General features: G+C 36.6%; 1 long non-coding RNA gene across 1 annotated transcript; it reads left to right on the top strand.

Moving 5' to 3' along the window:
* The first annotated feature begins 5,148 nt into the window (after positions 1-5,148).
* On the top strand, positions 5,149-7,838 carry LOC128091182 (uncharacterized). The gene is made up of 3 exons (XR_008211287.1): positions 5,149-5,241; positions 5,885-6,041; positions 7,582-7,838. It is a non-coding gene; the product is annotated as an uncharacterized LOC128091182 (long non-coding RNA).
* Positions 7,839-16,818: the final 8,980 nt, after the last annotated feature.

Genomic DNA, 16,818 nt, shown 5'->3' with positions numbered 1-16,818 from the left:
AGTTCTTCTCCCAGTCTGTATACATAGCTGGGATTGCCTTGACCCATGTGAAATCATGCACTTGTCTGTGTTGAACTTCAATAGGTTCACAAGGGCCCACCTACCAAGTTCAATGTTCCTTTAGATGGCATTTCTTTCTTCTGTCATATCAACTACACCACTCAGCTTGGTGTCATCAGCAAATTTGCTGAGGGTGCACTCAATCCCATTATCTGTGTCATGGACTCCTGGGGAATACCACTTGTCACCAACTTCCACTTGGACATAGAGCCATTAATGACAATCCTTTGGCTGTGACTTTCCAGCCAATTCCTTATCCACTGAATAGTTCACCCTTCAAATCCATCTCTCTAATTCAGAGATAAGGACGTTGTGTGGGACCACATCAAAGGCCTTGTTGTGTTGACTAGTTTGCAAGTTTAGATTCAGCCTTTAAATCTAGAACACTCACGTTTGATTATCCTAGAGTGGCAAGTGGTAATGACCACCACTGATGGTTCATGGCTTCAGCCCTGAAAATTAGATCTGTGAGATAGAAACAGTTTAGATCATTACGTGCTGCCTTTATGGCCTCAGCTGGCCTGCTGTGCTCTCATCTGTTAGTCCAGTAGCAATGTGAAATGCCTGTTTAAGTCTTTCCTTCTTTTGCATGGTAAGAGGCTATCATACCTCATTTTCAATCGTATTTTCTGTTGTGCCAAATTAGACGTGATTTATCTGTAGGTGTTATTTCCAGATGGGATGGCTCAACCTTACAGATCAAGTGTGAAATGTAACAACAAAATTTTAAAAAAGGAAAAATACCCTTAACCAATTTTCCAGAAACTGTAAGATTTTCCTGCAATTAAAAGACAACAAAACTGACAAAATAATAGTCTGGGTTAATTTCATTGCAATCCATTTTAGGTGGATTAAATGCTTCTCTTTTGAGAAGTCTAACCAAGTTCCTCAAGCATGAAATTACTTTGACCCTATTAGAAGTGTTCTATGTCTGCAGGCAGCTATTGCTTTTCTCAGTTGTCCAAGTTCAGTGGAAATATTTTTCTCTTGTTATGCAGCTACCTATCCTAACAGGCGTATATTTGCTTTCCCAGCATTTACTTTTCATCTCTTCCTCTCTCCAGAATCAAAGCTGTAGGGCTGGCTTAAATTCTTATTTGGAGGAGTTGGTCATCTCTACCTTCTTCTCCATTGCTCACATGTTGCTGTATTCTTGAAGGGATGTCACATAGCTGCTCTCTATAGTGGCAATAGTAAATATGGGGGGGGGGGGGGGGGGGGGAGGGGAGGAGGGGAGGGCAGGGCAGGGGAATATATATGAGGCAAAGAAGTTTTGCAAGGCAACTTTTCAGACTGTATCCTTTGACAAATTTGACAGCTTTCTGTGGGATAGTCTAAAGAACTTGATTTTTATTTACTCTCCCCACTGAAATAGAAACTTCTGAAAAGTTTAAGAGAAAAAATCAGTTATGTAATTTCAAGGCTTTTCAAAAACACTGAAAATCAAACTATTTTCTCTTGGTTAAGTGAAATGACATAAAATGCTTAATTTCAGTCTTATATAACATTAATCTTTATTTTGCCTTGTCGCATCTGACCCTTGAGGAGCAAGGTGATATCTAGGGTAAAACCAAGATAGCAGATTTATGAAACCTCAGACACTGTGGCCAGACAACAGTGCCTGTTGTGCACCTACAATCTCCAATTCCTGTGATTCTCTGGAACTCTTTATGGTCCCATCTGTGACTCTGGAGGCAGAGCAGAGGGTAGAAATCTAGCACAGGAAACATTCTAGCTAGGATTAAAAGAAACCAAAATGAAGTATCTGGCTGTGAGATTTCTGATGGAAAATCAAGACTTCGAAAATTTTCCCCAAGAAAAATGCATTTGGTACTTGTTGCGTCACTAAATCACTTCAGCAGAAACACTCAGCTAGCTCTCATCACATCTGTTATACACATTCTCTGCGTCCTTCTCATGCACAAACTCAATTGTTTAAAAGGAGACAGGCTGCTTATTTCAGAGAACTGGAAGGTATTTAAGAAGAGAACTGCAAGATGAGTGGCAACATTTCTGTCACTCATAATGGGCAAATTTATCAAAAAGTGGAAGTTGGGCATTGAGTCATTGCTGTATATTTCAGTATATAACTGACCTTTGATTTGGTATGTTAGTCCACAATACAATTTTGGCTATAGACTGGATAAGCACCAGTTAGCATTTACTAAGGCTTTTTAAAAATGTATTTTAAAAACTTTTTTTTTTTTTTCTTTTCTGTGGATCACAAAGTATTCCCAGCTAAAAACAAAAACAAAAAAACACACTTTTTAGTCTCTGTGAGCAATTATCTACTGTTATTCATTCCAGAGAAAGCTACGTTTCCATAATTGATGAGTCTTAATAAATCGAAAAGTGTATTAAAAGCCACGTGAGTACTTCTTGCTTCAGTGTCATCATGTTTCTTGAAAAGGTAGCAGAAATAAGAAGTATTTTTATTAAGTTTCAGTTTTCAGATTCTTTCTGCTTCCTTTAGTGAAAATATTTTTTTTTTCTACTGTTAACAATTGTTAGCCTTGCTAATGTAATGAAGGGGTGTGAGAATGAATGTTGTATTATCGATATGTGGATAGTAACAGTGGAGCTGTCAGAGTTTTAGATTTCAAAAGAAGAGTTCAATTTTCAGGGTAGGCTACTGTTCAGAGTCATAATTAGCAAAACCACAATAATTTGCATGAAAACTAGAGAGAAAGAGTTTGGAATTTTACCATGTTATTTTGTAAGGGTTTTTTTCCCTTTTTTTTTTTTTTTTTTTTTCCTGAGAATAGCTTTTAATATAGTGGAAGTAACTACGCAACTTTAAGTGGACTAAAGTGGAGATAAAAACACCTTCAGATGTAATAACTAAAATGCATCAGATGTAGAATTTAACACTCTTGTAAGACCTTCTTTATAAGACTGAGGCTATATTTATCTCTTCTGCTTCTTTTTCAAATGAAAAACACAGTAGAGTTGAACTGTACATTTTCTTATTCAGTTCTCATGTAAGTAATGCGTGAATGTGGCTCTATGTCAAATCTCTTCGGTGCCAAGTCATTAGCATTCAGAAAAGGAGAATTGGGCTTTGAAAATAGTTTACTTTTCTTGACAATGCAAGCTGATAAGAAACGTTCTAGTAAAGACAGAAATAAATGAAGGAGGAAAGATCAGATGATGGCATCTCATCCTCAGAAGCAGCTTATTTCCACTGTTGTAGTCATTATCATTAAGTTACACTCAGATAAGAACAGCTAGTAATAAAAGCATTGAAAGGTTAACTAAAAGCAATGGAGAATTTAATTTAGCTAAAGTAATATTCATTTCAGTGATCTGGGAGGGGAAATGATGGGGGAAAGAGGAAGCTGTGCAAAATCACCTCTGTTATCATCTTCACTGTAAAAACCACAAAGCAACAGCTTCTAAAGTGGAGCCACTCAATGACACTAAGGGAAATAACAGAACAGAGAGCAAGTCTAGCATTTAGGAAGGAATGCTTTTGTTGCATTTGCTTTGAATGCTAGAATACTGGCTAGAAAAAAGGAGAGACTGGCATTTCCGTATACCCAAGCTTTCCAAGACATGGCTGTTTACTCCATCACTTTTGTTGACAGTAAAATGCACAGATGCTTACAGGAGCTAATGTTTCTTCAGCAGTATACGCTGTTGGCACAATGAATGCAACATGATGGGTAAACACGGTGGCAGTCATAAGCTTCTTTATTACAGCATTTATATATTTATAGCTTCAGAACAAATGTATGTATATATTTATAGCTCATTTTGTTGAGCATGTTTTTTTTTTTTTCGTTCCAATTAGTAAAACGTATTTCACAAAAACATAAATTTTGTTCAGACTTAACAGCTAAACTGGTGCCAGGGCACAGTTGCTCTGTAAATACTATTTCACATTAGATATGTAGTTTTATTAATATACAAACAAACACGCCTTAAAATCAGAATAGGCAAGGTACATTCCAGACTAAGTTTTCCTCATACTGTAAAGAAAGTAACTCCAGAGAAAGCTAAGATTGTTTTTTATCTTATTTTGTTCCGTGTGTTGTTTAAAATGCAAATACTGTAATTAGTTGACCATAACAATTTACATACTGGTGTTACTTTCATTCAACTCTGGGATGAAGGTTTTTAAGTGTTTTTGTGTATTTATTGACAACTTTATAACATCCAGCATTTTTTTTAATGTCAGAGTTTCATGATTGCTTGAGAACATCAGCTCTCGGGAGATTGTTGGCTCTTCCAATTGGAATTCCTGTTCCTTAAATTTTGGTGGATAAGCTTGTAAATAAAGCCTTTGTAAACAGAAATATTAGCAAGAAAACAACATCTGTCTTATTTTTGTTTGGGCCATGCTTGTTCCAGCTCAGTTCCAGTTCAGGGTGTGTTCAAAGGTGAATGAGAGAAAATGGAGAACTTTATCCTTTGAAATATTTTTATTCTGTCTGTATTACAAATAGAAGTAATGAATTTGCAGCCGCAGCTAAGAAATATTTTGGTTTAGTGTTCCATGAAGTATGTTCTGTGAAAATTAATAGTACCAGTCAGATTCAGTCAATATTTTTTTTCATGTAACTCTGAAATGGCACAATCTTTCAGTATGTTTTATTTTTGATGCATACAATTATTTTGAAGGAAGATATTATATAAAAGCAAACAAAACACATCCATTTTTTGCACCTTGGCCTCGCCTATCCCCTGAAATTTTTATTGCTGTCAGTGGTGAGTCATTTTGTGAAGCTCTATATGTAGTGGGTAAGATGCATTATCATACATTGCTTTATTCCAACAGCTCTGATCGTTCATCATCCTTTTTCATTTATTCCAGCTACAGCTTACTCCCAAATTCTTGCAAACAGAAAAAATGTTTTCTGTAGCTTTTTCTATGGGAAAAAATGCAATTCTTTCATAACCAGTGGATAACTTTTCTGTAAGTTCTCATTTTGGCAACTAATGCTAAATATTGATATAAGTGATTTAAGTGTTCACAGCTGAATTACTACAAAGAAGTATGTGGAACTAAGAGAACTGACCTGAGGCAATATCATTGTACAAACATAATTTTGGGACAAGCCTAACTTTTTTTTTTTTTAAGGTGACCAGATGAATTGATGTAAAAAAATCTACTCAGTAAGGTACAGGAATATATTCACAGAGATATGTCACCTCAAACAACATATATAAGCCAGCAAAGTACTCCAGAACTGTCTTGCTTTATTTGTACCTCTATGGTATTCTTTTGTTGTTAAATTCAAACTCTTAACTAAGGTATTAGGATTATACCTCTCAATTTCAGAGAATAATGATCTAAATATCTAAATTTTTTAATTATTATTTTTAATAAACATTATGTGCTCTCCCCTCAATCTTCTTCAAAAAGATTTTCCCAATTTTTAAGCTATTATATGGTCTGCTACATTCTATCATTACAGATTTATCTTATTTCTTTCTGTATTTGTATAAACCAGAGTAGCATGAACCACAGCCTGGAGTGGAAATGTATTTTGATTTGAGGAGCAACCAAGAATGAATAAAACTCAAAACAAATAAATGACAAAATGATGGAAGAAATGCAGCCAAATCTTTCTGCTAAATTTGGAGATCGTACAAAACATTTCAGACTAAAATCTGCAGGTAGATTTGCCTGATACATACAAAAATGAACTGGTGAACAATATACTATATTTATTGAGTCAGAACAACAAAAGCTGCATTTAAATTGAGCATTTTAGTTCTGTAATGGGTAAATGACAACAGCAGCGTGATGCATTATCTTTTGGTTTCTGTTTCCTTGCTAAAATCATGCAATTTTCACTACCTCCTTCTCATTTGTTAGCAGCAATTGTGTGGGCTCTGTACAAGACATGGAACTCTACCACCTCTTCCAGCCCTGGCTGCATTCAGCCCAACATCATGCAGTTCAGATCACAGTGCAGAAGGACCGCAAGAAGAGCTAGGCTGGTGGACTCCATCCCCTCATCTGGGAGCTTCAGGTAAGTAAGTTGGCCTGTGCTATGCTGCAGCTGTGTCTGTGTCTGGCCATTTCCTGCTGTCTGTGACCTGGTGACATGAATTCCTGGCTTGAGCTTAAGCCTGCCTCATCACTACAGACTTATGTGGGCATTGTTTGTGTGGATGGAACCTGATCACTGCTTTTCATTTTTGTATGGTGTGAGACTGCAACTTTTAAGTGGTGCAACTATAGCAGCCACCTTGCTGTCACCTTTTACTTCTGATTCGCCTTCCCTTTAGTCAGCCCTACTTCCACTGCACCTCAGCAGTAAGAGCCAGCTGAGAGCCATTGTGTTACCAGTGAAATTAAGGCTGGGGTTTTAATTATGATTGATAGAGTTGAACATTAGCCTACATTTCTCAGTGCTGAAAGATGAAAGTCTGAAATTTGGGGAAATTTGAGGAAACTTAGAAGTTAAATGGGAATTCTTCATTTAGAGGATTGTGCCCGTGATAGGCACAGGCTGCCCAGAGAAGCTGTGGGTGCCCCATCCCTGGAGGCAGGCGCTCAAGCCCAGCTTGGATGGGGTCCTGGGCAGCCTTATCTGGTGGCTGGCAGAAGGTGGGGAGTGGGTGGACTTTAAGGTCCCTTCCGGCCCAAACCATTTTGTTATTCTATAGATCTATGAAATCAGTTCTGCTCTTTGTCTCAAAAACTAAAGCAGAACTGGCAAAGGACTACAGATGGTCAAAGGTATAAAACAGTTTTTATACAAAAAATGACTAAAAGTGCCAGGACTCTTCAGTTTGGAAAAGTAATGATTGATGTGATACAAGTCTGCATGTTGTAAATATCCTATGGACCAACTGAGAATAGTGCTGGTAGATTAAAAAGAAATGGGGAGGATGTCATTCTTGTCACAACATACCACTGACCTATGGAATTATTGGGCAGGCTGGAGAAAAGCTTATAATATTCAAAATAAAAAAAGGGATTAAAAATCAGGTAAATAACTCTACCAAGACTTTTACTTACTTCCAATACACTTTCTTCAGTGATAAAATTCACTGAGTCACAAATCACCAGATGTTTGAAGCATCGTTATGTGCTTGTTCTGTTCTCATATACTTTCCTCGGCATCCGCTAAGCTCCTGCCAGACAGGATGCTGGGCTAGACGGATGTCTGCTCTGACCTGATACAATTGTTCTAATGTTCTTAGTGCCACTGGCTGACACTAAGGAGTCATTTGGGCTGTCAGGATTTGTCTATGGAACAAGAACTTTGTGTTTTGAATCTCTAGGGGGAAAATACAAAGTGTCATTTCCTGCGAAAGAGTCTGTCTAGTTTCTTCATTCCTGCAGTGCCTGAAGGATGCGAGAAGGATGAGAGCATAGAAATCTAGTTTTTTTTTTAGACTCTCACCTGTAGATTTTAGCTTTCAATGACAGTTTAAGATGGACATTTGTAATGCTGGTGGTTTTTTTTTTTTTTCTTACAAGAAATAGTACTATAAGAATACATATTCTTGTGCAAAGACATTTTACAAAGTTTCTCATCAATAATCTCAATTTTGTCCAAGATGCATGCTTTTTGGAGTATTCAAGCTCTGGAAAAAGACATGAAGGACAACTAAAACTGCACGTTTGCCAATTAGTCCTTCCAACTGTCTGTACCCAAAGAGGAAACAGACGGGTGTCTGTAGAAAGGTGAAGATGAAACTGACACTCTTGTCATCACAACTCCATTTTCTGTTTGAGAAGACTAGAATACAAATTCGTATCTTCCACTTTTTTTTTTTTTCCAGTTGAATCATCCATACCCTGTGGGAAATCAAATAAGCATTTAAAAGAGGGCGGAGATGGGGTGGGGGGTGGGGGGGGGAAAGGAGTGTGAGGGAGGTGGCAACCTCATTTCAGGAGACTATTAGAGACCAGGTGCCAGAAACACACTGGGAAAACCAAAGGGGGAAAGTATCAAGACAGAGGAAACTACTTAGGCAGCAGTGGTGAATATAATACATGGAAAAAGGCAGAGCAGAGGGAAAAAGCAAAGGACAATTTGGGTCCTTTAAAATGAGCTTCTTAGATAACTGAATCAAGTTATCCAATGCACTGGCACATTTAAAATACATTTTAAATAATTATTTGTAAATAATTATTAATAAATCTATTCACATAAATTTGTGCAAATTGTCATGTACCTTGATGTAAGTGTAGCATCAACAGGGGAAGATTAAGAGCACATATGACACTTTTCTGCCATTAACTAAAAAAATGGACCTTTTATTTATCCAGTTTAAGAAAAGAAAAACAAGCAGCTTCTGGTGAGAGAAATTAAGGAAAAAGGTTTCAGAGTCTCAGGCTATGCAGCAAATTAGACTCACACACCAATGTAAGCTTTGGCAAGTGCATAGATCATGGAGCAAGTAGAAAGAATCCAGATAAACAGCTATTTAATTAGGTTTAAAAGACTGCTGGAATGACATTGAATGGGGACATAAACTGCTAAGACCAGCATTAAAAGCAGTATGTCACTTCAGTTGTGTTCTTGCATTGAAGACACCAGGAGCATGGCATTGCCGTAGCGGTGCGTACCATCGTTTCTATTTCAGTAACAGCTGTAGAAGAGAGTTGGCTTGAGTATTTCAAAATGGTTCTTCCCCAAGAAAACTGGAACAGGATTCCAAGAGAAGTGGTTCTACTATTGTTGGGTAACAGGATGCTACTGTACTCTGCCATTCACTTACTTTAGAAAGTGAAACAAATGAAGATGGTTTCTTTTCATAATCTCTTACTCCTTCTCACATGCATACTATTTTATTATAAGGAGATAGAAGAAAAAAATGTAATAAATTCACATTTGGTATAAATTGCAATCAGGACTGCTACTTAAAGGCAGGAAAAAAAAAAAAAGCTGCTTATTTTGCCTCTCAATAAGATGCAAGAATTCCACTGTTCAGAAAACTGTAATTTTCTCTAACTTCTTACAGTTGAGAAGGAAGCTTATCCATCTCTGCCACAAGAAAAGTCAATTACTCAGTATTTCCTCATATACTTATGAGTTAGTATCTCTCTGCATTTATATGACTGAAATCAGAATATGCGCATATATACATTATCTACAAGTTTTCAGTTTACTTAGAAATGTCATAAAGGTTCTTTGTTAGGATTTTCTTATTTGGTAGAATTTGTGCTGCTGGAGGCCATTCTAAACCATTCTTCTACATCCTTTGGAAGTCTTCTGGGTGACAGTGATTATTACAACATTATCTACAATAGCTGTTAAATCAGATGAAAAATACTGCTAATGTGTACTGCATGGATACTGAAGTAAGATATTAGCAATGCAATCAACAATAGCACTTTTGAAGAACTACTGTCTCAGAATTTGCAATATAAATGTTTTCCACTCTAATGCATATATATATAGGTCACTGAAAATGCCTCCTATTTATTTCCATGCAAACTACAGCAGATACAAAGAGACCAATCCCACTGTTTGATAGAGCAAATTCTCAGCACAAAACAGTATTTTTCAACAGTCGTCACCATTGGTAAAATGTTTTCACTAGCAATGAACAAGAGCCTGCATGCTGTGCTTATAAAATTCTGCATCAGTGGAGATGACCTGCTGTTTCACAGCTGCTATGACAGCATCCTTATTGGAGTGCACTGCTCTTCACTGCACTGTGCTCACATCCTCTGCTGTTTGGTCTCCACAAATGTTCAGAGGAATGATTCTTATCTTGAGATGTGGACCCTCTAAGGAGATGATTAGTGATCAAAAGCCAATGATTTGCTTTATGCTAGCATGGTGTTGAGCTCAGAATGGCTAAAATAGACTGCTTTAAATGCATTCATAGCCCAAGAGCTTCTATCAGCTTCATCTACAAATTGAGCCAACCTACTGACAAGTATAAGCAAAAATAAATCTGAACTTAAGATTGGGGGTTAAATCTCTGCACTTCTTTCTCTGCTAAAAATCTATCCTCATATAGTATAAAGCCACAACAAGTTTAATTAAACTGAAAACCGATATCAATTCTGCACTAGCAGTGTTTGACTGTGGTCCTTTGTAGCTGGAAATTTAATCAGTCAGAGTTTCTGTCATCTCCATGTTAAGAAGTAATGTTATGTTAGTCATTCTGGTTAAAAAGAAACTGACAATGAAAGTACTTAACAAGCAGCAAAGCATAAAGATCTTACTAGATGCTGTGAAAATGAGACTGCTTGAGAAGAGTTGCATGATTCTCTAGTGAGTAAATAAGAGGAGTAAGAAAAAAAGAGGAGTAAGGAAAAGGATGCAAGTAAGAAGTCTTGTGATGATGAAGAGCCTGGACAATGGAGAAAAGAAGGCCTAAACAGCCAAATGCTGTTTAGAAGTACGTGGCAGCATTGATATGAAACCCAGTGGGGCAAAGCATAGCAATTCTACCATATTTGTGTCAGCTTAATACCTGAAAATTAGCTATAAACTGAGTATGACTCAATTTAATACAGCTGCCTCATCCAAGTACTATACATCAGTTCTTAGAGAAAGAGTAAGTGGGAAATTGCTCATTTAAAGAGCCATTCAACAGACGTGTAGGGAGGAAAGCAGTGTTTGAAAAATCTAGGCTTATGCATTGATTTAAATCTGGAATCTCACTGTGGGAACGGTGTTTGCACAGCTTTGCACAGGTTTGTCCTGACACCACACCAAGCAGTACGTGCGAATGAAATGTCGGGTGTGCAGCATTGGCAGCCAGATCACAGACATGCACAGCCCGCTCTGGGAGTGCAATGCCATCTGAGAGCCCATTCTGTTCTATAAAGGAATTAAAGCTTGCTAAGCATTTTTATTTACTTTACACTCATAATTACGTTATTCACTTCATCAAGTGTTTGTACTGTGAATAAGTGTTGGCTGATACAGCTCTGAAGTTTTACCTGGAATTTAGAAGGAAATTCTGGGAAAGTCAGTGGATTTACAAGTACGCAGTGGTTGCTTGAAAACCATGCATAGTATTATTTTGTTCACTTATGGGCAATGACATTTTCTCACCCCCAGTTTCACCACTCACAGTGCCTCTAGTTTTTAAAACCTTTTTAAAATTTCATTGGAGAGCTGCGGGGAGCAGTGCCTGAAAGATGGGTCCCATGGTATGGAGCCGTTTTGAGGTGGTGCTGGCAGAGCTGCAGCCTGTGGGATGCCCACGTGGGATCAGTTCCCAAAGAATGGCATCCTGTGGGAGAGGGCCCCCTTGAGCGTGTGAAGAGGGAGGAGTGACAGAGTTGAAGTGTTATGAATGGTCATTACCATGCCCATTCCCTATTCCCCTGCACTGCTGAGGTTGAGGAAGAGATAGAAGAGTTGGAAATAAAGGAGAGAATATGAGCCTTGGAAGAGAGTGGGGTGAAGTGGAGATGTTTCAGCTTTGTCTTCTATTTTTCTCCCCATCCTACTCTATTTTTAGTTGACAATAAGCTAAGCTTATTTTTCACAATTATAGTTTTGTCCATGTTTTGTCCATGATGGTAATCGGCAAGAGATCTCTCTCTTTATTTCGAGCCACTGCTTCACCTTACTTTCTTCCCCTGTCTATCTGAGGAGGAGGAGTGAGGGGGTGGCTGGTTATTGGTCTAGCAGTTCACTAAATTAAGTCCAAGTTTAATGTGGATGCTTTTATCACAGCTATCTCAGTTCATCATAATTCAGATTTTTTTTCTTTTTCAATAGAAGTCTGAGGAACCTTTCTTGTTATTGAACTCAGTTACTGCTGTTCTGTCATCTGTGAGATCTAAAGCAGCAACTTTTATCTATGGGAAGTTAAACAAAATAAACTTTTCACCACATGTATTTTCAAGCACTTAAAAAAAAAACACAACAAAACCTGAAACAACAGAAAACAGCAAGTGCTTAGCAGAACAACTTTAGGAGCCTGTATGTTAAAAAATTCACTGCAGTAGCAAAAGCTGTATTATGTGTAGTAGACAGTGTCATTTAACCTCAGTGTTGTACATGACATAGTAAGTCACCAAATGGATATTTTACAAAGATATTGCACTGCCTGGCAAACGCTCTAGGCATGTGTTTATTGCCAAGCAGAAGCATTATAATATTTATCATTCTTCATCCACACTCTTAGTGTCTAAGCTTGTAAACTTATTTATAGCAATACAAAGTTAGCTCAACCCTACCTGCAATCAGAGCAGGAAACAGTTTCCTAAGTAAACATGTATTAGTTTCAATAAACTGTTCATGTTTTCCTTTATTGGCACAATCTAGTTGCTCACACACCATCACAATGAGTCATGAGCACCAGTTAGAACCAAGAGTTAACATTAAAAAGCTTTGGCATTTCCACTTCTACCTCCCGTACATTTGCAAAGGAAATGACACATTGCCCATCCCTTTTCAAGTTACTTACAAGTCTAGCTTAACTAGACTACACAAATTCAGGTTGCTCATGGCTACTGACATGTCACACAAGAGAAAGGCTGCTGGTTGACACAGAAGAAATAAATTTCAGGGAGTAGCTTGCTTGAATTTATTTATTTATTTAAAGTTTAATTTTCCATGCATGACTGAGAAGTTACTCCTACTTAGAAAACAGTCTGATAACAAGGAAGGACCTGAAGCTTTTAAACAAGGCATCTTTATTCCATCAGTGCTCTTGGTAGTAATGGTCAGTAAGTTTATGGCAAGTTGCCTATTGTGGGAAAGCCATTAGTTTGCTTTAGAATGGAGTATTTCCGAGTCTAGAGGTGATTCATTCCTCTTTTTTTTTTTTCTTTTTTTTTTTTCTCCTTAAGCTTAGTTCCAACCAATGAATGTGGAACCTGCTCTTCTATAGGCATTACATTCTCTTTCCAGCGATGTTTCCCTCTAAACACCAAGAACTCACATTTTCAAAAGAACAGCATCACCATCATCTTGCCAGTGTCCCACTGGCAAGCTAAGGAGGACATTTGGTGAAAGTTTCAGAGTGTTTTTTCAAGATTAGCTGCAAGCAGTTTTGAGTTTGCTCTGCATGCTATTGAAAAGCACTCTGTGTCAATATAGATCTAGGTTGAGGTAATGAAAGAGATCATGTACTAACTCGAGGACAGTTAATTTAGGTTACAGTGTAGAATCCAGAAAGTCTGCTTCAGGAGGAGATATAGGTATATTAGGAATTGCTCATAAAATCTATTCTCAAATATCTGCCTGAAGGACTAGGAAACGTGTACCTAAAAGCTTAGCTGAAATTTAGGGGAAAAAAAAAAAAGAAAAAAAAAAAAGAAAAAAAATCTGGAAAAAAGGAAAAAAAAAATCCTTACTTGAAAGAGGCATCGTAAAGGCAGCCACTGTTTTTTAATAGGTTTAAAGAAGGCATTGATTTTCCTCTTTGGAGAGAAGCTTGCACCAAACCCTAATCCTAATAGCTGTTGTTTCAAAACCTCTAGGAAACACCTTGTTTTTCAAATTATCAAGAGAAGCCAATGCATGCTAAATAACTAGAAATCTAGAGAATTTTCCAGATTAGTTTACAAACCCACTGGTTAGATTTTGAATTTAAGTTGTTAATGTTTATGACAATTTGCAAATATGTCTTTGTGTAAACCTGTGCAATCTGTCACATAACTGTTTCTAAATTTAAATGCTCAGAGTCAATTATCTTAAGATGGGTCTTGATTTTTAGAACTGGTAAACATCTGTGGGTCTCAGCTGCTCCACTGTAAGTGATTCTGATTGCCCTTTTGATGTTTACAGATATTTTCAAATATTTACAGATGTTTACAGATATTTACTCCATGCTTTTATTACAGTTACAGTCAGATGAAGAGTAGCTTCAAGAATTAATGAAGCTAGACATTTTTTCTTAGAAAAATACTTAACTCTTCACTGTATCTGACTGTCATGTATTTGCATATCCCTGTACCTTATCATTAAGATCATCTGCTTTTAATATATTTCTTTTTGACCAATTTATTTGCCATCACATAGCAGTGCTTCTCTGAATATCATCAGCAGAAAGTCCATTAGGAAACATAAGGAAGAATATTTCTATATTGTCTTTCAATCAAGAAAATGAGTGTTATTTATGCATACCAAATAAATATTTTCCCACTGGGCTTCTGCATCAGCCAAATTTGTCAAAATGATATAAGCTAAATTCTACGTGTTGTCATTAAACCAAGCATACAGGTCCAAAATAAATTCCTGTACAGTATTTTTTAAGACTTTGCAGACTAATATTCAAAAATGTGGAAATGTTCTACAGCATCTATAACAATGAATTAAGAAGACAGTTCTGTTTCCTTTGAGAAGCAAGGTTCATTTGTTGTAAAGTTGAAGCGGATGAGGAAACAGGCTCTTCTGTCATATTAGGGAGCAAGACTGTGAATTATAGCGAATACATTTGTTTGTTTTGTTTAAAAATAGTGTAGAGAATTTCATCTGAAAAACTGTATTTCCCCCAAGCTTCTTTTATCCATGAAACACCCTCCTTTCGCCAATATATTGTCTGGTATAGTTATGAATCGCTTCCTAATTTCACTGTTTTGTCTTCAAAATACTTGTCATGGGAAAAAAAGAGTTGTTTCAAAAAGACATGAAATGAAAGGAGGGATTGTGGAGCAAAGTTCCTTAGATAAATTACCTTTCACACAGAAGTCAAGATTATTACTTAACTGGCAAAATAAAGGATAGATTACGAATATTTAATTAACAGGATTCCAGCACAAACCACAAGCTGAAATGGAGACAGACATATCTTAGTTTGTAATTATACTGCTCTTTTTCCTATTAATTAGAACTCTCCTCAGTGCTCTTTTGTTGTGTTAGTACTGTCTTCTATTGTTAATTGTATAGGGTTAGGCTTCCTTATGGAATTATAATTTACATTTTATGACACTGTATACTTGAGCCATTCATCCCAGCCCATATGCTTTGAATTAGAGTCAGTTGTAATATCAACTGATATTACAATGATATATGTTATGATATATGAACTGATATATCAAGTCTGCTGGAGTGTTATGGTGTTATATTCCTGCATGCTTAATTATTTTATTAAATCGTTCTCAACAAAATTAGTAATTATGTACAAGTTTCAAAAATATGGACGAAGAAGAAGATTGATTTGGAAGACAGAGAACCTTTATAAGGGAAGAAGTCTTTCTCATCTATTCCCAGGATTTTAAGTTGTTCTCTGATTCAACTTAAATTTTCATTCTATTCCACTATTAACAGTTAATTTTTTTCTTCTGAAGTTATTTCACCAACCAACAGCAAAACAATGAGTATTTTGTGGATTCCTTTCACATGTAGAGGAAGGCCAGCCATTTCAACAGTTAAAACCAAAAGATAGCACAACAAAGAATATAACTAAACTGTCAACAACTATTGACTGGTCATGGCTGTTTGTCAGAGGCAGCTCTTCTCAATTTACCCTCTCCAATTTTCCATGAACTTTAAAAAGATGATGGAGCCTCTCCTTGCAATTTAATTTACCTTCATCAATGATCATGAACAAATGTGTTTTTATAGCTTTTTTTTTCCTCCAATCTCTCAAAGATTCAAGAACTTTCTATTCTGATGCATATGTGGCATGAAAACTAGATTATTTTTTGTTCTATTTGCTCAGAAGAATCAAATGGACAGTTGCTCAAGTTTTGATTAATTTGTAGGTAGTAATTTAATGTCTCTCTTGATGGAACAATGAGGTAATTCAACGTAATGGAGTGGGCAGGGTACTATATCAAACTACAGCCTGTGATGCAAAGCAGAATTTTTCAAAGAAGTTAAAGTCCCATTGCCTTTTAAGAGGTTTTGAAGGCTCTTGAAATCTTACCTTTCATCTTCAGCATAATAAGAGCTTTATTTTGCAGCATCTATGATTACCCAAATTCTATTGCTGTCATATAGACTACCTGGTCAAACATGAACATAGACTACTGAGTGATAGAATTACTGTTTAGTTATCTTTAAATACTCTAATAGTATGGAATAATTAAAGAGTCATTTATTTTGAAAAGATACTACCAAGTCCACCACTGAAATGTGTTCCGAAGCATCATTTCCACATGTCTCTTAAATACTTCCTGGGATGCCAACTCTACCACTTCTCTGGGCAGCCTATTGCTTAGAAAAAAATCTGAAGCCAGGGACTGTGCTTGAGAGAGAGAGAAGAGAAAACATATCTTGACATTTGCAATTCCTGGGAAGAAAGTCAAAAAAGCAAAGATACAGTGCTTGTTTCTCCAATGATGAGTAATTAAAAGACATGGCCTTGGGTTAAAAAAAAATAAAATAAAATAATAAATAAATAAATAAATAAATGGAAAATTGAGGAAGAAAGCAACAAAAAGGATGGTTTTTAGTTAGAAAGAAAAAAGCTGATACAGAAAACAGAGAAAAATATTTATTCTGAACTGATTGGGTTATTGAAAGTAAAAAGAGGGGAAGAAGAAGCTGAAGTAGTACAGATATAAGGAATTTCTGAAAAGAACTGCACTGACTTTATCTGAAACCATTTCTTTTTAAAATCAGAATGTTACTGTTCTTTTTTTTTTTTCTCCAATATCACAATCGAGACAACTATGTACATGATCTCATTAACGTGTCACTTAAAGGAAAATTTTAAGCATGGGCTCAAACAGTCTTAATGGTTTCTGTAAGAACAAGAAGTATTTTTAAATGACAATTAATAACTAAATTGTATGTGTATGGGAACTGCAGAATCATGGCCTGAACCTCTGATTGATCACCTGAGGCAAGCATAGAGTCAGCCACAGGATCACAGGTGAAGGCAATTCACCTGTGCTGCTTGAAAGGGGTGGAGCCTGGCTCT

This window comes from Tympanuchus pallidicinctus, unplaced genomic scaffold, assembly GCF_026119805.1.
Source record: "Tympanuchus pallidicinctus isolate F22 unplaced genomic scaffold, pur_lepc_1.0 scaffold5, whole genome shotgun sequence".
Classification (NCBI taxonomy): Eukaryota; Metazoa; Chordata; class Aves; order Galliformes; family Phasianidae; genus Tympanuchus; species Tympanuchus pallidicinctus.
Note: the sequence above shows the minus strand (reverse complement) of the source record. Positions and strands in the feature narration are given on the sequence as shown.